The sequence below is a fragment of the Panthera pardus genome, unplaced genomic scaffold (assembly GCF_024362965.1).
Source record: "Panthera pardus isolate Hobbes unplaced genomic scaffold, ASM2436296v1 HiC_scaffold_11, whole genome shotgun sequence".
NCBI lineage: Eukaryota > Metazoa > Chordata > Mammalia > Carnivora > Felidae > Panthera > Panthera pardus.
The window spans coordinates 59,079,878-59,086,434 of NW_026526666.1; the positions used below are offsets into that span (position 1 = coordinate 59,079,878).

At 45.1% G+C, this 6,557-nt stretch overlaps 1 pseudogene; it reads right to left on the reverse strand.

Moving 5' to 3' along the window:
- Window positions 1-5,787: 5,787 nt before the first annotated feature.
- On the reverse strand, window positions 5,788-5,883 carry LOC128775987 (U6 spliceosomal RNA; annotated as a pseudogene).
- Window positions 5,884-6,557: the final 674 nt, after the last annotated feature.

Here is a 6,557-nt window from a genome sequence, read left to right on the forward strand (position 1 = left end):
TGTTACAGCAGCCCTAGGAAACTAATATGAGCAGCAACGGTGCCTCTCACGGCTATGATGTGACACCCACCCACCCAGAGTCTTCAGAAACCTCCCCATGCAAAGAGTAAACCTTACAAGGTACTACATCTGAAAGGCCTTGCCTGTATTTTCAGCTGGGTTGCCTATTCTAAAGGTTGCCCAAAGCGAAGGCAACGTGACCCAAAGCCCACGGTCATGTAAGTGAGCCAGCGTGGAAGGCACTAGCATCTGTGTGTGCTCACCACGAGCTAGCCACTCTCTCTGGGGTCACATTTAGTCATCTCCCACTACGCAAGTATTCTTGAGTACGTTCTCAAGGCCCATCTTAGAGAAGAGGGAAGTGAGGCTCAGGGAGGTGGCATAACCTGCTTGAGATCTCCCAGTGATCTCACTGTGGGTGTTGGGTCTGGAGCCCTGAGCTCTCAGTGCAGGTTGTCACTTCACTAAGCTGCCACACTGTGTGACAGGAACAGAATCAGGACAGGGGGAAGGAAAGGAAGGGAGAGACCAGTGGAGGAGAGTGGTTCGGTTAGCAGATTTTGTGTGTTTGCTTTCATAGTCTGGGAACAAGCCGTCTCCTACCTCTAACTTCCCATCTGTTGTGGCAGTGACAGATTTAAACCTTGAGTGATCCTTATCTGGGATCAGTATGCATCTGTATGAGCAAGATTAATCATATTGTGAAGCTGCCATGGGAATTCCAGACAGCCCAGCAAGTATGGCATGAAGTGCAAGTGTGAACACAGGCACGCCACTGCCACACATGAAAGGGCATTGGTCCTGGGGGCACATGGGTGAAGGGAGTGGGCCCCTAATTCCTCCTCCTCAATGCTGATCACTTCAGTCTAGGGAAGATAAACGCTAGTCAATGAGCCATCCAGGCCTGGCATCACCTGTAGCATTGATGCAGGCTCTTCCCTGACATTTCAGGGAGAGGTCACACGCATTCGTGTACCCAGCAACTCTTTACTGAGCACTTCCTGTATTTCGGGCTCCAGGGACACAGCAGAAAACCATCCTATTGTAATAACATTGTAGGGTGGGTGACAGGTGGTAACTACGCTTATTGTAGTGAACATTTCCTTTTTTTTTTTTTAAGTTCATTTATTTATTTTGAGAGGGAGGTTGGGGCAGAGAGAGAGGGAGAGAGAGAGAGAGCCAAGCAGGCTCTGCACTGTCAGCAAGGAGCCCGGTATGGGGCTCGAACTCACGAACCGTGAGATCATGACCTGAGTGGAAACCAAGAGTCAGATGCTTAACTGACTGAGCCACCCAGGCACCCTGGACATTTCATAATGTATATAATTGTAGATTCACTATGTTATGCACCTGAAACTGATATGACATCATATGTCGACTATAATACAATTTTAAAAATAGAAAAAGGGGGAAAATAAACAAAACAAAATCTATTCGTACAAAGCTCTCATTCTACTGGGGGGAGAGAGACCATAAAAAGTAAATAAATATATAATATCTCACTGGGAAGTGAGAAGGAAAATGCAGTGGGGAAGTGGGAGAGGCTGGGGGTGCCATTTCATGCAGATCATCAAAGAGGGCCTTTCTGATAAGGGGGACATGTGGGCAGAAGCCAGATGAAGTAAGAGTGAAATCTACAGATACTTGGCGGAGGAGGGAACTGCAGGTATAAAAGAGCCAAAGGTAGAATGTGCTTGAAAAGTTCCAGTAAGGCTAGGAGACCTTCGAGGCTGGAGCAGGGGGAATTGAGACAGGGCATGAGGAAGACAGGTCCGAAGAATTTTCCGGGACAGGCCCTGGTGAGAGCCTCAGTCTGCTCTGGGTGTGATGAGAAGTCACTGGAGGGGGTGGCACAGAAGGATAGCAACATCCGTGCAGGTTGTGGAAGGATACACAGCAGCGGGCCGGATGGACGCAAGGAGGCCAGGGAGAAGGCTGCTGTAATAGTCCAGGGGACAGATAATCCTGGATGGAGGCCTTAAGTCACAGTAGATTGGAGCAGATTAAAAAAAGACAAAGAAAAGGAAGTGAAGGGAAGGTGAGGGGAAGAAATAAAAAGGCTGGAAAGGCAAAAATAAAAATGGAGTGTGACGGGGGCCCCTGGGTGGCTCAGTCGGTTATGCGTCCGACTTCAGCTCAGGTCATGATCTCACGGCTCGTGAGTTCAAGCCCCGCGTCGGTCTCTGTGCTGACAGCTCAGAGCCTGGAGCCTGCTTTGAATTCTGTGTCTCCCTCCTCTCTCTGCCCCTCCCCTGTTCATGCTCTGTGTCTCTCTCCTTCAAAAATAAATAAATATTAAAAAAAATTTTAGAAAATGGAGTGTGAGAGAAAAGGATGTTTTACATATCAAACAAGAACTCAGTCACCAATTATTGAATGTCAGACTCTGGGATAGGCAAAAGGGAAATGGATACCTCCTATGTGCTAATCTCTGTACTAGGTGTTCATATATCCCACCTCATCTTCTAACAATCATTCGAGGTAGGAATAATGAGCTTGTACTCAGAGGAGGAATCTGAGGCCCGGAAAACATAAGTAATTTCTCCAAGGTCACACAGCCAGTATGGGAATGCTGGAATCAGAGTCGACAGGATGTCTAAGTCCAAAGCCAGCTCTTTCCAAACCTCATTCTGGCTGGGTGCAGAGAAGATTGTAGACATAGTCCCTGCCCTCAAAAACTTCCTTGACTTACAGCAGCCCCACAAGGTCAGAACTCTTATGATCCTTCTTTTTAGAAATGAGAAAACTAATGCCCAGAGAGGTTAAGTGACTTGCCCAATTCACAACAGCTGGGAGGTGGTAAAGCCAAGACACAAACCCTGATCTAGCCCCTCATATCTTAACCATGACTCTGTGTCATTACACAACACAATGGTTTTGAACTTCAGTAAAACATATTTTTAAACTTCATTTACAGATAGATGGTAGGTAAGAAAAGAACAAAGTCATCTAAGCCCACCAGTACTCCAATACTTTACATATCAAACAAGAACTCAGTCACCAATTATTGAATGTCAGACTCTGGGATAGGCAAAGGGAAATGGATACTTCCTATGTGCTAATCTCTGTACTAGGTATTCATATACCCCACCTCATCTTCTAACAATCATTCGAGGTAGGAATAATGAGCCTGTACTCAGAGGAGGAATCTGAGGCCCAGAAAACATAAGTAATTTCTCCAAGGTCACACAGCCAGTATGGGAGTTCATCATACTTCTTGATGAACACACATACACACACACACACACACACACACACACACACACACACACGTACATTTATCGACATGTATACATATACATATAGATATGGACACACCCATAAAGTGCATGCATATACAACATTCCAAAGTCGATTACTTCCCAAATTAACCTCTGTTATCTGGATCTCTGAGGAAGTTAAGTCATTTGCCCAATTATAATAAACTGCCAAGGCCATCCTGTCCATTCCCAAGAGGTACACAGATGTAGTCTTCAAATTACTTCTTAAAAAGTCAACTGAAACACTCTGTTAACATTTCCTCAAGACGCTCAGGGAAAGGGTGATAGTTGGAAGGTTGAAATGTCAAATATTCATCACGGAGCCACAGAGGACTCCTCAAAACACCAATCCCCGGTGCCTTGCTTCTCTGGACATGCAGACTCAAATATACTGCTAATTCAATTCCAAGCAAAGGGAGGGAAAAAATCTCCTGTTGAGAGGTGCTCTGATGTAGGGAAATGTGTGGAAGCTAAATCTGTCCTCCAACAGTCCTGAGTTCTAAGCCTGTTTCCAGCCCTTCCCGGCTATGTGATCTCAAAGGGGTGACTGGGTTCCCCTATAAACAAAACAAGGATAATATAATACCTACTTCTGAGCTGTCACGAGGATTATAAAGGATTCCTTAAATAAAATGTCAAGCACACAGCTGATGTTGATGGAGGCCAAAGTTCAGAGTCTTGACCTTTCCCCTACAAGGTAGAGAGTCACTAGCTCCCAACCAATAGAACCTATAATTACTATCTTTGGCCACCATGGGAAGGAGTTTAAAAGAGGGGGGGAAAAAAAGCAGTCAGATGTTTTCACGCAGAAAGGCAGGCCCAGGCATCATTACCACGTTGCTAGGTATTGTTAAGCCACCCACCTAGCCCCAGAGTGGGCAGCAATTAATGTAATTAGTGCAGTGATGAGTGTCCTCTGCAACGATAAACAGCTCAGTCCTGCAGAACTTGACAGACCTGCTGGTCCCATGAGGCTCCTGACCTCGAACTTCCACTTGGGGAGTGTGGTGGAGTACGGTTTAGTGGAAAGAGATAGGCTTTGAGTCAGATGGAACCAGAAGTCCATCCTGTCTTTGCTAATTCCTAGCTGTGTGACCAAAGGTAAGCCGTGTCACCTCTCTGAGCCTTAGTTTCCTCATCTCTAATATGGAGTTAATAATATTTTCACAGCGTTGCTATAGTTATCTCTATCATCATCGCCATCGTCACGGAAAACCCCAAAGCAGGCTGGCGTTGAACTGGCAAAAGGGTCGACACAAACATTGCTGGTACCTACAGCTGGCACAGCCCCATTCTTTTTCTCTGGCTAAAGTCAAAGCGTGTGCAGCACTGATCTGACCGGCTTTAGGGAAACTGCCGGGGTTTAGAATGAGAAGCATATGGACACCTAGAAAAAAAATGGAGAGAAAGTACTCCTTGACTTGATCATTTAAGATAATGTTATCAATAATCACCACAAGTATTATCAGCAATTTGCAGAAAACAAAAGCACCCAGGCAATCTGGCAGTTGGTAATAAAGCACAAAGCCTGCTTATATCTTTGTATCTATATTAATGATATTCCATGTTAAGAATTAATACCCTCACAAGATGTCAAATAATCCAAAGGTTATTACAAGTATATAAGTGTGCGGTGAGGGTCCTGATAATCATTGAGAATTCACTAATTTGTCCAACAGTTACTAACTGCCTATTGCTACCAGGGATAAAGACCTTGAGTGTAGGGACACACACACACACACACACACACACACACACACACACACACAATTAGGGTTCACTGAAATGACGGTTCTGAAAAGGTCTGTAGAGTGAATCAAGAGGGAGGGATTTATGGGGAAACTACCAAGCAAAACTGAAGTACAGTCCCTGAGTCTAACATGGGAGAAAACCACATGGCTTCCTGGAAACATGCATATGAAATGGTGTTAAATGAAAGAGCCAAAGGAAAAAAGAGGAAGAATCACAGGACTCAGAGAATGTCAAAACTAGGAAGAGCCTCAGAGAACACCCAGTTCTCTATTTCATTCAACCCTTTCCATGGAGTCCTGGGGACAGGTGAGGCTCACTATCCTAACAGTCTAGGCAGAGAAAACAATTTCTGGGTAATAATAATAAACATTTCCAGCTGCTAGCTGTCACGCCACTGTTTTCTCTCCCCCTAGAGAAAGCTTTTCGGTACACCCGGGAGGACGCTGAAGCTATGAAAGGAATAACCTTGAATCCACTCTAATTTGTTTAATAAAGTGGAGGTTGGGAGTCAACACTGTAGTTGAAAACCAGTGGTCTGGCCCAGGCCTTCATGCTATTGGTGGAGAAGCTGAGGCCTCGGGTGACCCATCTAGCCTGTCATACTAACACATACTTCTTGCTTAATAGGTATTCGCTGAATGAGGATTCATGAATGAATAGGCAAATGAGATGACATGGCCAAGGTTGCCTAAGCTGTATGTGGCTAGTAACACGTACTGATTAAAACTTAGGAATTGGGAGTGAATTTATCTATCTATCTATTTATCTATCTATTTATAATATGGAACACTTCCCAAATTTGTGTCATCTTGTGCAGGGGGCCATGTTAATCTTCTCCGTATCACCCCAATTTTTGTGCCAAAGTGAGCACTGGAATTTGGAATGTGGCACCTAGAAACACATGTTCATTATGTTTCCTTTCTGTATTTTTGCTCAAGTGTAACCTGAGAACTAAAACAACTGGCCAACAGACAAGGCGGTGTAGAGGGAGCCACAGTCAGAGCCTGAAAAGACATAGAGTTCTAGAATCTTTGGGATATGGATGAGACCAGTGTCCCGGCTCCAGTAATTAAAAGCCACAACTGAGAGCCTCCCCATACAGTAGACACTTTAACTGACCGATGGAGAACAGAAGATCTTTTAACAAAATTGACCTAGTGCAGAGCCCGTAGAAGTCCTCAATACCTACTCATCGGTGATGGCTCTTCCCTGCCTTTCCTCTGCCCAGAATGCCCTTCCCAAACCCCCTCCTCTCCCAGTGTCAGTTTTTACACCCTTTATATTGTAGCCCCTCTTTAGAGAGGCCCTTTCTGATCATCCACTTTAAGCCCCGTTTTTCTTTTTTTTTTAATTATTTTTTTTTAATTTTTTTTTTCAACGTTTTTTATTTATTTTTGGGACAGAGAGAGACAGAGCATGAACGGGGGAGGGGCAGAGAGAGAGGGAGACACAGAATCGGAAACAGGCTCCAGGCTCCGAGCCATCAGCCCAGAGCCTGACGCGGGGCTCGAACTCACGGACCGCGAGATCGTGACCTGGCTGAAG